General features: G+C 44.6%; 1 long non-coding RNA gene across 2 annotated transcripts in view; it reads left to right on the forward strand.

The window, feature by feature from the left end:
* The window catches only part of LOC124723029, a 305,630-nt gene that overhangs the window by 185,448 nt on the left and 103,704 nt on the right, over positions 1 to 16,478 (forward strand). For both annotated transcript variants that reach the window (XR_007006483.1, XR_007006482.1), the window contains exon 4: positions 1,194 to 1,297. This is a non-coding gene — a long non-coding RNA (uncharacterized LOC124723029). The remainder of the gene's footprint in view (positions 1 to 1,193; positions 1,298 to 16,478) is intronic.

The following is a 16,478-nucleotide window of genomic DNA, read 5'->3' on the forward strand; positions in this document are numbered from 1 at the left end:
TCTATTTTGTGTTACTGCGGTGTTCATTTTAGCTCTGTACCCCTTGGTGTTCCCTCCCTCTGGGTGCAGAAGTTACGCTTTTACTGTATAGGTCTTTTACAAGTATGTCTGTTTGGAACTGGGAACTGATTACCTCGATGTTTAGCCCCATCAAACCCCAAAACCAACCAACCGTCTTTGAGTGCCATTCAGTCTCCGTGACCCATATTCGGACCACCCTCTCGTGTAACGGATTCAATGGTCCCTTCAGTCGCTAGCTGATACCGGCGCTCGTCCTTTTTTTTTTTTTTTTTTTTTTTTTTTTTTTTTTTTTTTTTTTTTTTTTTTTAAAAAATTCCTGGCCACGTTGGTGTGCCTGGGAATGAAGCTGCTGATGCTGCGGCCAAGGCTGCTGTCCTCCTGCCTCAGGCAGCTTCCTTTTGTGTCCCATCAACTGATTTTAGTGGGGTTCTTGGTCGGCGTGTTTCGTCATTGTGGCATGAGGCTTGGTCCTCTCTCCATGAAAATAAGCTTAGGGCCATCAAACCGATCCCGACGGCTTGGAAGACCACCTCACGTCCTTCTTGGCCAGGTTGCGGATTGGGCATTGCCGATTTAGCCACCGCTACCTGTTGTCCGGTGACCCCGCCCCGCAGGGCCCCTGTGGTCATCCATTGACGGTGCGCCATGTTTTATTGTCCTGTCCCCGTTTTATTCACTCTCGTGTTGTCATATGTCTGCCGTCTACCTTACAGGAACTTTTAGCTGATGACGCTCGAGCAGCTGCTCGTGTCCTTCGTTTTATTACACTGACGGATTTGTCCAAAAAGATCTAACTTTTATTTTGTTTTTCTACGTCTTTGTAAGTACTTTGTGATGTTGCCCCCTTTAGTTTTTCTACGCTATTAGTGCACTAACGTTTGTGACTGGGCGCTAATGACCTTAGTAGTTAAGCGCCCTAAACAAAGAAAGACGTACTTGTGAAATGTATTCTAGTAAACTCTGTAAACCTTGCGCAGCCAATTGATGTTACGTACTGTGTACACATGTGTGAGAAATTCTGCTCGGAAAATAAAGTTCCTGATTATTCTTGTCGAATTTCACACGTAAAGAGAAATAAACGACAGGGAGCACTTGATATAAAATCCAATTCCTCAAACTTGCTGTAAGAAACCAATTGATTTTGTGCTTTAATAAGATCTCTTCTGTTTCAGGCGTTGTCTGCCAGGAAGGACGATGCATAGGAACTCATATTGGTTCGACAATGTCGCGTCCATCTACGCAGGAAGCCATCAGGGTCACTTACGTCTGACGAATGGTGAGCGACTGATTATTTACTTTCCACCGAAGACTAAATGTTAAGAAAATAATCACCCTCCTTCCAAGAGTTTAACAACGTAAAAGACACTGCTCGTAGTACTCAGGATCTACTTCATGTTTGAGCTCCAGCAGTGAATTTCATGTGGCAGGGAAAATGTAAAGTGTTTAACAAAGTTGTTCATATCTCTAAAGTCGAACCATTCGGATTGGAGACAGTGTTGCATTCATTCCTTTCATAGGTAAACTTTACTGTACTTTTTCATGAACATGTGAAGTCCCGTCATTCTTTCCCCTATTGCCTTCTGGCGCAGAGAAGCACCTGCTCATCCAGTGTCACGGAACTGGTGGAGCAACTTAGAGGAACAGTCCCATACAAAGGTGACGACAAACAATTCCTACCGCACTGGGAGGGACGTATATCGTAGTTTTAAGGTAGATCCTTTGTCTGAGACGGACGAACTCTTCCAGAAGTTTGTACTCGAGCTAATTAAAGCTATCTGGGCTTTAAGTAAATCAGTCTGTCGAATAACATCTGCTGGTTTTTGAAGCGGGGTCATTTGAAACAAAATCGTCCAACTTTCGACAGCTGTCTCCACCTTTATCAGGAGTAAAACTAATGACTGTCGTACCTGTCCAGCCAACCCAGATATCGAGAGTTAATTTTTTCTCTCTGGAGTGTAAACCTATCGGTTTTTCCACTCATTTTCGGGTAGTTTTTTATTTCACTTAAAGCATGACCGTTATTTTGGTTCTTTATTTTCTTTGCTTTTGTCTCACTTGACTTTAAATACGCAGCTGCTAGGGCAGTGCGTGGTTGATGCACCAGTGATTCCAGCGTCAGGATGAGAATATTCTGTGAGACTTCTGTTTTAGAAAACTAGGTTTGAGACATGTTGCAGAAGTGTTCCTGTAAGTATGCAACGCTTGCTCTGTTGGATAGTCTCGCGGCAGAAGCGGCACCACCTTAATAAGTCTGTTGTGAACAATCTGGAGCCGAGCGACTTGCTGGTCGGTGGCGTTTCGTAGATCGTAGAGTGAGACCTGGGTACAGCTGTCGCAATCGTCCCATAGCCGGGCAGTGGATGTATTCGATGTACAGGGTGGGATTAATTGAACTTGGGCTACTTCAGCCAGTCAAGACGTAAAACTATCTACTGTATGCGTATCCAGCTTTATAGGAATGATGATCAGACTGCGCTGCAGGATTTGCATTGTTGGCAGTTAGTGTTACGAATTGCCTTTAGGCTCTGGCACTGGTACTGCGAGGTAGGGTTGAAACAAAAGCACCAGTGTGCATTACAGGCACAGAAAATAGTCTCGACAAAGTGAGCAGGACTTCCCTCTCAGAAAATCCACGAATGGAGACGCTGCTCTTCACGAGTATCTACGCATTAAAGGAATACCGAGAGATCCTTTTCTGCATCACGACTGAAGAGCTTTATTTGGAGGTTAGAATTAACGGTTTTGGAAAAGTGCCTTCAGACCTGAATGGCAAATTGCGCCACAGGCTTTTGAAGTTACTGTTGCCATGACTGAAATGCTGGACGCAAATGCTGTGTCACGACGGCTGAACGTTCCGTGGTCCACCGTTCGAAAGCTGCTGCGAAAAATTGTGAAATGGTGTCTCTCGTGCGATTCCATGCTTTTGTGGATGCAGATAATCGTTACACTGAGAGACGTTTGTAACGTGGAATGTAAACGTCGTAGGCAATAACAGATGTTACCCTTTCATGTGGAAATAAAACTTTCGCTCAATGCTTTATTCGTCATGCCTTCTGCATCTACCTACAAGCGTTTCTCTCAAAGTTGGATTGTCCTGCAATCAGTCACAGACTGCGAAATATGACTCTGAATTCTGCCTATTGAGAAGAATGTCAAAGATAAAGCTTATGCGCGTGATAGTCTTCCTTGACCGTACTGGTGTACCACGGACTGCAATAGGAACGATACCTGGCGTTAGGCGATGATTTATTATTGTTTAATGTCTGGGTTGTACACCAGATGGTTTGTAGTGGATGAAGAGGGTATTTTATCCAATCGTCGTTGCAGCTGACATTAGAGCGTGCGGTGGCTCCTGCTGTTACCCAGGAGCGCCATATCAGCATAGTATTGCGCCAAGGCCTGCGGCATGTCAGTTGCGAAGATAATACCGGTCCTAGTACAGAGCCCAGTGGGACTAGAGTGGAATTCCCGACCTGTAGACGGTACCTATCCAGTGGGGATGTGGAAGGACTGTTCCTGGAGGGCCTCGGCTGGCACAGTTTGGGAATCATTTCGTAGTGTAAATGTTCGGTGCGGGCAAAGTACCAGTAGTTCATAGCAACTTCAGACAATATCCGTTAACATTAATCAATAGTCAGTTACTTCCTTTCATGTTCCCTGTTGGTCGTGTATTGTGAAGTCTATTTCGGAAGAAGGAATTTCAAATCAACAGAAAACTTTAATAGCGCAGATTTTAAAATGGTGGCAATAATGGTTTTGTCAGCTTGGGTGTTAACGTTGCCGCTTCCCAGAGTTCTATTCCGTGTCTGCGTATTGTTATTCATACCTGCCACATATTTCGTAAGTAACAGTAAAGTTTCAGACTGTAAACTGCTAGTCGTGACTACAGTACTTTCTTTCAGATTTTTTCTGTTAAAGATTCGTTGACGTGGTCACTTTCTGCAGTAAGTATATACATAATCCTTTTAGAAATAGAAAAGCTTTGTTCCCACTGCATTACAGAATTTCCTTCGCAGAAGCATTTCGCCTTTCACATTGAAGGCAGCGTTATTGGTTATTTTCGAAATTGTCCTTTAATGTAAATTGTGAAAGGCCTCTAAAAATACCATTTCGCCGCAATAAAATGGATCTGAAGAGTATTTACTATTGCTCTTCATACACGGTAACTATAATACGCATTTCACTGTCACATAAACCATAACATTACGCTTATTAAACTACCATACCATGATTATTCTTAAAGGGTTAAAGTACAATGCGTGTAGAAACATTTCATGCTTATGTGAAAAACTTCATGGCTACCTATCCAGTAATCCACAGCTCTGTAATAACACTATTCGCTGTTACTATGTGCACTGGGCGATGATGTTAACAGAGGAACTGCGGTTCTGAAAACCTCAGTTGTTACTGTGTGGAAACACTTGTATGCTGAGCCCAGTGCTTTGCTGTTCATAAGAGTATCTTTGTTATAGAACTAGAAAAACAAGAAAACTAAGATGTAGTTTAGTCAGTTAATCTAGAGATCGTTGTCAAAATCTCTTTACTGCGAAATCTCAGTGTTTAAAGTAAATCATACATGTTAGATGTACACTCAAGCTCATAAATTAAGGACAATTGCAGAATGTGGTGCCACACAACGTGGCACTACACAAAACTGGCCCTAATAGCATAGGCAAGTAGGGAACACAAACGACGCAGATCTGTAAGTCCATGGTATTGGTGGTAAGTTAAGAAAACCGTTCCGAAACACATGTGCTACAAAACGCCACTGTTTCCTGCGCATGTACCCCGACATCAGTATGGGATACAATCACCATGCACACGCACACAGGCCACACGACGGGTTGGCATACTCTGCATCAGGTGGTCGAGCAGCTGCTCGGGTATAGCCTCGCATTCTTGCACCAGTGCCTGTCGGAGCTCCTGAAGTGTCGTAGGGGTTTGAAGACGTGCAGCGTTTGGTCGATAGAGAGCATCCCAGTCGTACTCGATGGGGTTTAGGTCTGGATAACAGGCAGGCCACTCCATTCGCCTGATATCAACTGTACCAATGGCTGCAATAAGGTCTCTAGCAAGGCTACGTACAGTACTCTGTGGCCTTCTTTGGGCACTGATGGTGAGATCGGTCTTCTTGTGGTGTTGTACACTGGATGTCTCGTACTGTAGCGCCTGGACACGTTTCCTGTCTGCTGGATTCGTTGCCATAATCTTGAGATCACACTTTGTGGCACACAGAGGGCCTGTGCTACAGCCTGCTGTGTTTGACCAGCCTCCAGTCGCCCTAGTATTCTACCCCCATAACGTCATCAATATGTTATTTGAGCCATTTTGAACAGTCACCATTAGCACGTTTGAAAACGTCTGCACACTTACTAGCTGCACCGTTCTGACATGCATCAACACAGCTCTGCGATTGTGGACTGCTGCCAGCGCCACCGTGCGACGACCGCAGGTCAAATGCACCACATGATCATACCTCGAGGTGATTTAAACCTGCAAACCGCCCACCAGAACGTTGTTTCACCATTTATCAGCAATATCCTTAATTTATGAGCATGAGTGTATTATTCTTAGGATACCTAGTACATATTTGGTCATCCACAAAACTTGTTCATCCAAGTTTCTCTAGATTCAACGGTAAAGTAATTTTTTCCATAACTGGATATGGTGATAACATTCATGGTGGGTGGAAATCCTGCGAAAATGAGATTGACTGACTGGCCCTGCCCAGCTAATGTGAAGAGCCTTCCTAATTTCGTTGTATGTGGGAATAGTTAGCACTAATGCCTTCCTCATACTAGTCCTCTTAATTAAATATTTCATACTGATTACTCAGGTATTCTGCAATTAGCAACCTGTTACTCTAGCTAGGCTAAAATATTTTCCTGCCTTCCTTAACACTCCTATCGCCTGTAAACACTGACACCATCACAGCCCTAAGATCACCGAAAGTCTCATCTTCATTATCTGATCAGAGAAGTTCATGTCCGTGAATAAAACGTTCTCGGTTTTCAAGCCGCGTCAATTCGAATAAAATCCTCGAGCTTTCGAAGACCGTCTCCGCCATCATCGTCAGGAGAACCAGTGACGTCAGGGGCAGGCGCCACGTTTGAAACTGCCGCTCCCGCGTCGCGCATCTGCCGTTGCTTTCTTTCGATGTCCAACGCCCGCCCCCATGCCCTGCTGAGTGTGTACTCCTGGTAACTGTTGAAATTGTTGTTCAAACGAATCTCGGCCGCTTCCTTTGTAACACAATCCCAATATGTAGAAGCATGAGCCAACACTATTTTCGTACTGTATTTTATGTCCGTTTTCTAGGAAATGCTCCGCTATGGCCGACTTATCAAGATCCCTTTGATTTACATGGCGCTTGTGCTCAGTACAAAGCTCCGCAACCGTGCGAATTGTTTGTCCGATATACATGCTGCCACATCCACAGGGTACACCATACACATCGGACACTCGAAGATCAATGTCGTCTTCAACAGAGCGCAACATATCTTGTATCTTGGGGGTGGGCCGGAACACTGGTCTTAGCCCATGTTTCTGCAACAGAAGTCCTAACTTACAGCCAGTTGCTCCACAGTATCGTAGAAATGCAGTCAGTTTGGCCTCTTACACTGATTCACAAAGTGTCTCGCAGGCGGCCCTTGAAAGCGTTTGCGATGTCTCTTTTTGCTGTATCCATTTTCCCTGAAAACACGTTTTAAGTTCTACAATTCAGACTCTAAGTGGTCGCCGTCAGAGAGAATCTTGTCTCTATGAACCAACGTGTTAAATACCGCTTTCTTGTGTACAAGGTGGTGGAAACTACTGGCGTTAGAGTACCGATCAGTGTGTGTTGGTTTCCGGTACACTGAATGACCAAACTGGCCTCCTGCCTTCCGCTCAACCAAAACATCAAAGAATGATAGCTTACTGTCGAGATCGAGAAGCACGGCAAGCTACCATTCTTGGATGTTTTGGTTGAGCTGAAGGCAGGAGGCCAGCTTGGTCATTCAGTGTACCGGAGAAGAACTCACTGATCGGTACTTGAACGCCAATAGTTTCCACTTCCCTGTACACAAGAAAGCGGTCTTGAACACGTTGGTTCATAGAGCCAAGATAATCTCTGACTAGCACCTACAGTCTAAATTGCAAAACTTAAAACGTGTTTTCGGGGAAAATGTATCCAGCAAGAGACATCGCAAACGCTTTAAAGAACCATCGACGAAAGACACCTGGTGAAGCAGTAGAGGAGACCAAACCGACTGCATTCCTGTCATGCTGTGGAGAAACTGGCAGCTATTTAGGACATCTGCTGCAGAAACATGGGCTAAGATCAGTGTTTCTGTCCGCCTCCCAAGATAAGAGATACGTTGCGCCCTGTTAAAGACGACATTGCTCTTAGTGTCTGGCACGTATGGTGTACCCTGTGAATGTGGCACCATGTATATCGGACAAACAAGTCGGCCATAGCGGAGCATTCCCTAGAAAACGGACATAAAATACAGTTCGAAAATAGTGTTGGCTCATGCTTCTACATGTTAGGACTGCGTTATAAAGGAAGCGGCAGAAATTTGGTTAGGCAAAAATTTCAACAGACCAGATGTACACACTCAGTAGGGCATGGGTGTGGGCGTTCGACATCGAAAGAAAGCAACGACAGATGCTCGACGCGGGAGCAGCAGTTTCAAACGTGGCGCCTGCCCCTGACGTCACCGGTGCTGTCACGGGCAATAGCTCCGCTAGCTGCCCGGCTCGACTTACGCGCACGCCAGATTGGGTCTGACTGGCTGCTGATATCATGCCTATATGAGAGGAACCGTAGCAGCCCCGGCAGTCAGTGAAATCCTGAAAACGATGGCGGAGATGGTCATCGAAAGCTCGAGGATTTTATTCGAATTGACGCGGCTTGAAAACCGAAAACGCTTTATTCATAAATGCCGTAACGAAAGAGTCAGAGGACTCATGTTGTCAGTTTGTTGTTAAGAAAGTTTTCTCACGAGTACATACTCTAAGTATCTGCTCAAAGTAATTTTCATAAAGGCTCATGTTTGACCTATCTTTGATAACTTCGGCCTGATTTCACAATCTGAGTAGGTGATAACGTCTCCAGTGTTGGGGCATAAGCTTCAAGCAGACCTTCGCAACCAGCCAACGGACATGACACCAACGTAATTCTGCAGCTGGGGGCTGCAGTGCTGCTCTTGCAACCCCCTGCATCTTGGTGTTCTGTCGTCAGTGTCTGACTGGGCTGGTAAACTGCGTAGCACAACGCGGAGTTTCCATAGATAACCACGGGATGGGAATTAAGTTCTTCTTATAACACGACTGCAGCTAGTGTGCGTTCCCAGCTCAACGAGAAGCAGATTTCCCTTGGCTATGTTTAAGCACTACATAATGTAGAGATTCTAAGGCAAACAATTACAACGTTACAATTGGAGTCTAACCTGTTCTTGTGATATAGATTTGTCTGAATTTAGGATTTCGTTGCTCTTCGGTTCCGGTTTCATTTAACTTGTTATTAATACTACGTACGCATTATCTTCAATAATTCATAATTCTAAGACTTGACCATGAGTGCTACTGCAGTTTACTTCCGTTTCCGATTTGAAGGGACGAAAATTCTGACAGGAATGTGAATGATCCTAGATTTCGGCAGGCAGTTCCTATTGACCCGCAGGTGGTGTTTCTCTAACCAAATTAATCACCATGTACATGCCACTTTAACAGTGCTAAAAGAGCAACCATTTCCTTTGGTCAATGTAGGTCTGACCTATTTATGAGAGCCGTACAATTCTGCACCCTCATCCACGATGGTCGCAGTCAGCTGAGCCTCTGGTTTAGGCCTTCCAGAAGGGTCCCCTTTAGAGGACCGCGATCGACTCTCCCTATTATGCTGCGAACAGTTTAATGTACCTGCACCTTGCGTGCAATACTAGCATCTGCACCAATCCAACCAAACGCCAAAGGAAAAAGAGGGTGGCCTCAGAAGCCAGGCATCGAGCATAATTCTTGGTAACACGAGCTTCAGTTTGCAACTGTGTGCAACTAACTGCATTCAGTAGCAGTCAGTCTTCTCCATGTCTCGAACATGACGTCTTAGTCAATGTATAAAGTACACGCTGGTATCCATACCTGACCTGCCTGAAATTCCAATGACTGGCACTATTAATCGCATAACGCTGGTGCTCCTAATGAGCAATGTACTCACCTCCTTTGCTGACCAGACTTGACAGGAAAACCGGAAACAAGACCAACAGACAAAGCATCCTCTGCCAGCTCAGTTGCGTAGCCAGTTCCCACCTCCACCCAGAATTATTCGGACTGTCTGCCACACACCCTTGAGTTAGGACAAACAGATCCGATGCTAGACATCGGAAGATAAACAGGGTTTAGAGTGCTTATCAATGGCACAAGTGGTGTCGTAGATTTTCGACAGTGTCCCAACGTCGCCATTAGTGTGCCCACATCGCTAGTAGTAGGGCAATGTGTCGTCTCACTCTGCAGTGTTGCTATGTCGGCCATAGATGTGGCAACATTGCAATGTCGTGGCAGAAAGTTCAAATTTTGGCGGGGAAAAGGTCAATTGCTCTACCTCCACTAACCTAAGTCATCAAACCACCACTTTTTCCTTGGAATTGGCGGAAAAATGATTCAATGCATGCAGGGCTGCTGGATAGGGTGGATGAAAGTCTTCAGTTTGCATGCTTTGTTTATTTCAACAATGAGTTGTCGTAGGTGGTAGCTCCATCCAGTGTATTCACCATGAGGTCTGGAGTCACTGACCTAGTACAGTACCACCACCAGAGGGCGCTGTCATCCCTCCCCCCTTTGCCCACCCAAGTCGTAATCAAAGGTGGCGATCTGGGAAAAGTGGTAGGAAACGACTCAGTTTGAATTCATCTGCTCGAGAGGAAGGAGTGGGAAGTCGGAATAATCTATTTGCATATGGATTTCACATAGTTTATTACGCTGATAAAACACTCGCCCTGATGTGCTTGGGGTCACAATAAATAGCCTACAGACGTGAAAACTACTCGTAAATTACCGAAATAATGCAGTACACTGATGTTCAGACACGTTCACTGCGCGTAAATTGTCAAAATAATGCAAACACGCCAACTACGCTTAACCGCCACACTCCGTGTGATTTTAATTTATGTCTGTTCTTTGTCTGAGTTTTTCTTGTCCTGTGTTGTCTGTTGCCTCTATATCCGTTTTTTTACTCTGTGTGGTAGTTTTTAAATTTTGGAACAAGGGACCGATGACCGTTGCAGTCTGGTCCCTTTAATCCCACAAACCAACCTACGCTTAACCAGCCGAAATAATGCACTGCACAAAATCATTGCATGTAAAAACGCTTCCGAGCTAGAGTAAAGAAATTAGACTGATGATTCAATGGTCTGTTCCCTACAGAGGTCAGACTGAATGATGACCGGATGCATCGGGCGCGCCTGCCGGTCCTACCTGCCCCACATGAGATGCTTCTGGGCACTCATGTGTCTACGTGGCCACTGTGGCTGGTGCGCTGACGAGTCACCTTTGTGCCTATGGGTCCAGCGCTGGCCTAATTGCCGAGCGAGATGTTTGCCTGGCGACCCACCCTCGCAGGCACAGCTAAAAGGTTGTCAGTGTTATACTGACATCTCATGTCTATGTTAAATAATAACAAAGTCTACATATGGGCACGCTATAAAAATTCTTAGCAATGCTTTCAGAATAACACAGAATGCATTCTTCCTATCGATTTTAACGGGGAAGCCCTTCCATTACATATCAGCCCCTTCCCAGAAATCGTTGACGGTCCTAACGGGGCATCCGGTCCGTCATGTGTTACCCTTCCTGGAACTCTTGACGTCCTGCTGTCAACAAACGTCTCAGGAAAAGTAAACGTTCGCTGTTGCTCTCACCACTAAAAGCCTTTATCATGTCTGAGCATGCTTGCGTAAACACCGTTAATCGTAAAAGAATTCTTGTTTAGAGGGAGAGCATACGACTAGATCATACGGCAACTGCTAAGCACATCTTGTCACGTTGGAGATACGTGCAGCCTCGTGCGTTCCAATCTCTGGCGCACGGATACCATTTTAACCTTTTTCAATGAACACGCATTGCTTCAGGAGTTACTACACTTCATGTTGCGGAATATTGTCACATACAAAACTTGAAGATATGACAGGAAATAAATGGAGAGAGAGAGAGAGAGAGAGTGGTGGAGAGGGAGTTTTTAAGGCAATCTGATAGTATCAAAGTTATAGTGTAAATTAAAGATATATTCTGAGGTACAAAGTGGGATGTAATTCGAATAGATTGAAAGAAGTTGTAAGGTATATTGACACAAATATCAAATGCAGTTAAGTAAAACAAATTTTATTTCGGGATTTGTCTTCGGCGGCAACAGTGGGTTTCCTCCAGGGCAGCTCGTCCAATAGGAACGTACTTGACCCCTCAGCTCACCCATCCATGGCGCTCTCATAAACAGTCCACGAGTCAGTCTGTTATCTAAGGTGACATCGAAGTTACCATGAGCCCTAGAATTTGCTGCAGGTACTTCTTTCTCCCTGTGGAGAGGAGGACTGGAGATGGATGTACTTGATGGTGAGCGCAATTATTTTCATTTTTCTGTGCTAGTTCGTTTTTGATGCCGTCCTTTCACCGTCTGTTACTGGTTATTTCTCTGTCTTGGTAGTTAAATACGTTTGACTTAAACTACTTCGTGACGGTCGATCCTGATTTTGAGTTTCTTGCTCTTCTCATTTCTGCAACTTCTCATTACTTTAGACTTTATTCGATTTAGTCTGTCCATATTCTGTACTCAGTGGACTGTTCAATCCATTTAGCACATCATGTAATTCTTCCTCACTTTCAATCACGATAGCATTACCGTCATCAAATCGTATCATTGATATACCTTCACCTTAAATTTGAATCTCGCCTCTGAACCATTCTTTCGTCTCCGTCACTTCTTCGATATACAGTTTAAACAATAGACGTGGAAGACTACATCAAAGTCGTACACTCTTTTTAATCTGAGCACTTCGTTTTTGGCCACTCTTATTCTATCTTGGCTCTTGAAATGTTGTATATTACCCGTCTCTCTATAACTTACCCCCCCCCCCTATTTTCTAGGAATTTCGGACGTGCTGCGGCATTTTTGGCATCGTCAAATTCTTTTCCAGGTCAAAAAATCCTATGAACATGTACAGATTTTTTCTTTAGTCTTGTTTGCATTATCAGGTGCTACTTAGGAATTCTGACCTTTCCTAAAGCTAAACTAATCATCTAACACGTCTTCAGTTTTCTTCTCAATTGTTCTACATATCCGTGTCAGCAAGTTGAACACATGAGCTGTTAAGCTGATTATGCGTTAATCCTCAAACTTCTCAGCTCCTGCAGTCTTCGGAATTTTGCGGACGATATTTTTTCCGAAAGTCAGAGGGTATGTCGTCACGCTCACATTCTACATACAAATGCGAATAGTCGAATGTTTTTCACTTCCCCCAATGGTTTTAGAAATTATAATGGAATGTTAGTCCCCCAAAGGTCTCTTAAATTCTGATTTTAATACTGGATCCCCCATCTCTTCTATACAGACTCCTGCTACCTCTCATGACACAGGTTCTCGCTATCATAGCGACGTTAATGTACTCCTTTCACCTATCCACTCCCGCCTCGGCATTTAAGTGAAGTCTCCATTTAGGGAATGATCTAAGATAACAGAATGACCACAGTTCATTACATGCGGTAGTTATCCATTGTCCTGACGCGGATGAAGGTAGGTTTATGCATTAAACGATCTTCATCGAAATCTGGCAGTCAGTAATACTGAAAACAGGAAAAACAATTTTTATTACCGTTCTGTTCAAATGTCTTAATCAGAATACACAATCCAAAATGTTACCCAGCTGCTGTTGGCTCCCTATTGACTCGATTTATATCAGACTGTGAGGAAAGCTCCAAAGAAATTTCGAAGATGAAACACAGAGCTTAACATACTGACTGACGATACCTTAGTCTCTGAACACTCGCCATTGAGGACAACATACTGGATACAGCCATTCACATATCTCTGAACTTACTCCATATGCCCGTGCCTTCGTTAACAGCCTGCAGCGGGACACCGTGTAAAATGCTTCCCGGAAATCTAGAAATACGGAATCTGCCTGTTGCCCTTCGTCCATCTTTCTCAATATATCGTGTGAGAAAAGGGCAGGCAGAGCTTTGCACGAGCGATAATTTCTAAAACCATGCTGAATCATGAACATAAGCAGCTTAGCCTCAAGGAAGTTTATTATATTCGAGCTGAGAATGCGTTCAGATTCTGCAGCAAACCGAAGGTAAGGATATTGCTCTAAAATTTTGCGGGCCAGTTTTTTCACCTTTCTTGTATATTTGAGTCACCTGCACTTTTCTCCCGGTTCGGGCCTTTGTGCTGGGCGAGAGATATTCACGATAAATACAAGCTGAGTAAGGGACCAAAGCCGTAGACCATTCTTTGTAAAATCGAATTGGGATTCCATCTGGCCCTGGTGATTTGTTCTCAAAATCTGTAAGTTGCTTCTCTATGTAGGGTATACTTATTTACATGTCATCCAGACAGGAGTCTGTACGAAGGTCAAATGAATTTTTACGGTTTCCTGCGTGAGCGATGTCTTGAGAGAGGAAATTTAAAACTTCGGCTTTCGTTTCACTGTCTTCAACCGCTGCACCAGACTGGTCAACAAGGGACCGAATGAAAGCCTTAGACTCGCTTACCGATATTACACACGACCGGAATCATCTAGGTGTGACGGTGGTAGTTACATGCTTCGCGCATTAAAATTTGGTTAGCCATCTAATGGTTTAAGAGACCTCGATTCGATCTATTAAACTTGCTTCGATGGTTAAATTCATTATATCATTCTTTCTCCTACAGCTTACAGAAAGCAGATATCAAATTATACATCATCCTCGTTTCCATTTATGTCGACAGTACTTGTTTCATAATATACAGCTTACATGTGGTGTTCAGTGCTCTTTGTAGTTAAGAGTACTGATCACGACATGGTAGGTTCATTATAAACGTGATATTCTGACTCGAAATGGCAAAGTATCTATGGCGGGTCTGCTCACACACAGAAAATCCATGGCCGATTTCAGTGCGTAACTGATGCTGTCTGTGATGCAGAGATCTAACTTCATTCTTTTTTATTTTATTTATTGATGCTTCTTTCAGAATGATTGATCACGTTTGGTGCCTCTCCAGCGCAGGAGATGGCGCCAGCCTTAGGCTGAAGTTCACTCCTCCTATTTCACTAAGACTTCAGTGCCATGTCGATGTAATGAATTGAGTCAGACCGGCACAGTAGATAAGCGTGCTCAGTTTATTTAGACACACCGATTTGAACGTGAGAGACGCTGTCAGGTTATGTAATTTATCCATCAAGCTGAAAGAAATTGTTTAACATAGACGTTTTTCTTCGGTGTTAAAATTCTCGCGTTTTCTTTACTCTGACGGTTTTGAAATATCAAGGACATGCTGCGGTGATCAGTAGTTTTAACATCAAAATAGTGGAAGTTTTCCCCGATTTTACGCAGGGTGGTCGTATCTCCGCTGATCGTTTGTAATTGGTGGCGGTGCACTTCACTGGATGTCGCAAAATGAGATACGAAATTTATCCTATTGTTGAACGGGGTAAAAGGACTATAAATCTCATAAAACTAAAAGAAAATGGGTTGCGCCTGGTTTTGTGCAAATGATATTTAATATCGTCACACCAGTTTTTTTCTGGATGGTCATCTGTTTTGTTCTGAGACATGCAGGCATTGCGCTCTACCGTATGTGTAGCTTTTGACCGCGTCGATAACGCTGACAGCGACACACTATACTGACGACACTGCAAACTATTTGGACCGTTCTCCGATGTAGTGTTGTGGTTCCAGATGGGTCTGGTCTTTCCGAGAAATAAGTTTAACACATTACAAGAAAGAGCTATGTTGACGTTAAATGTTTTTCACCACAGAACTACAGGCTTATTGGAGGTGTTGGGGATTAGGCAGATCCCTAATCTGTTAAGTTGCCATCGCAGGTGCGCTCCCTAACCATTAGGGGCGACTGCGCTGCTATAATGTAGACGAACAAGTTGCAGTTCAGACGGCTGTCCTTTAACCGCCTAGAACTCCTATTTTTCAGTTAATTATAAATGTTGACACACACACACACACACACACACACACACACACACACACCGTTGCAGGGGTACTCCTCAAGGTGATCTATCCCCCCAGGGGGTCCACAACTCGTCTGCGGATACGTGCGTAGCGAGCACGGGACCCCGAGCTAATGTGGCCCTCCTTCCTTTTCCGCATCCTTCCCTATCTCCCATCTTCGCCCCCCCCCCCCTCACCACCGCCTCATTCCATTCCTTTCTCCCCCTCTGGGAGTATGTTACGTGCCTACGTCCGGAGACGGACGCTCGAAAATGTCACACATTCTTTCTCTCTGCTTGCACGTCTTCATCCTTCCTTTGTCCTTCTCTTTTCCTTATCTCTTCTCTCTACCCTTTCCTCTGCTGTGGCGTTTGAGACCTCTATTCTTTCCTTTCCTCCCTTTCTTTCCTTTCCTCCCTTTCTTTCCTTTCCTCCCTTTCTTTCCTTTCCTCCCTTTCTTTCTCCTTTCCTCCCTTTCTTTCTCCTTTCCTCCCTTTCTTTCTCCTTTCCTCCCTTTCTTTCTCCTTTCCTCCCTTTCTTTCTCCTTTCCTCCCTTTCTTTCTCCTTTCCTCCCTTTCTTTCTCCTTTCCTCCCTTTCTTTCTCGTTTCCTCCCTTTCTTTCTCGTTTCCTCCCTTTCTTTCTCCTTTCCTCCCTTTCTTTCTCCTTTCCTCCCTTTCTTTCTCCTTTCCTCCCTTTCTTTCTCCTTTCCTCCCTTTCTTTCTCCTTTCCTCCCTTTCTTTCTCCTTTCCCCCCCCTTTCTTTCTCCTTTCCCCCCCTTTCTTTCTCCTTTCCCCCCCTTTCTTTCTCCTTTCCCCCCCTTTCTTTCTCCTTTCCCCCCCTTTCTTTCTCCTTTCCCCCCCTTTCTTTCTCCTTTCCCCCCCTTTCTTTCTCCTTTCCCCCCCTTTCTTTCTCCTTTCCCCCCCTTTCTTTCTCCTTTCCCCCCCTTTCTTTCTCCTTTCCCCCCCTTTCTTTCTCCTTTCCCCCCCTTTCTTTCTCCTTTCCCCCCCTTTCTTTCTCCTTTCCCCCCCTTTCTTTCTCCTTTCCCCCCCTTTCTTTCTCCTTTCCCCCCCTTTCTTTCTCCTTTCCCCCCCTTTCTTTCTCCTTTCCCCCCTTTCTTTCTCCTTTCCCCCCCTTTCTTTCTCCTTTCCCCCCCTTTCTTTCTCCTTTCCCCCCCTTTCTTTCTCCTTTCCCCCCCTTTCTTTCTCCTTTCCCCCCCTTTCTTTCTCCTTTCCCCCCTTTCTTTCTCCTTTCCCCCCCTTTCTTTCTCCTTTCCCCCCCTTTC

Source organism: Schistocerca piceifrons, chromosome X (genome assembly GCF_021461385.2).
Source record: "Schistocerca piceifrons isolate TAMUIC-IGC-003096 chromosome X, iqSchPice1.1, whole genome shotgun sequence".
NCBI classification, from domain to species: domain Eukaryota; kingdom Metazoa; phylum Arthropoda; class Insecta; order Orthoptera; family Acrididae; genus Schistocerca; species Schistocerca piceifrons.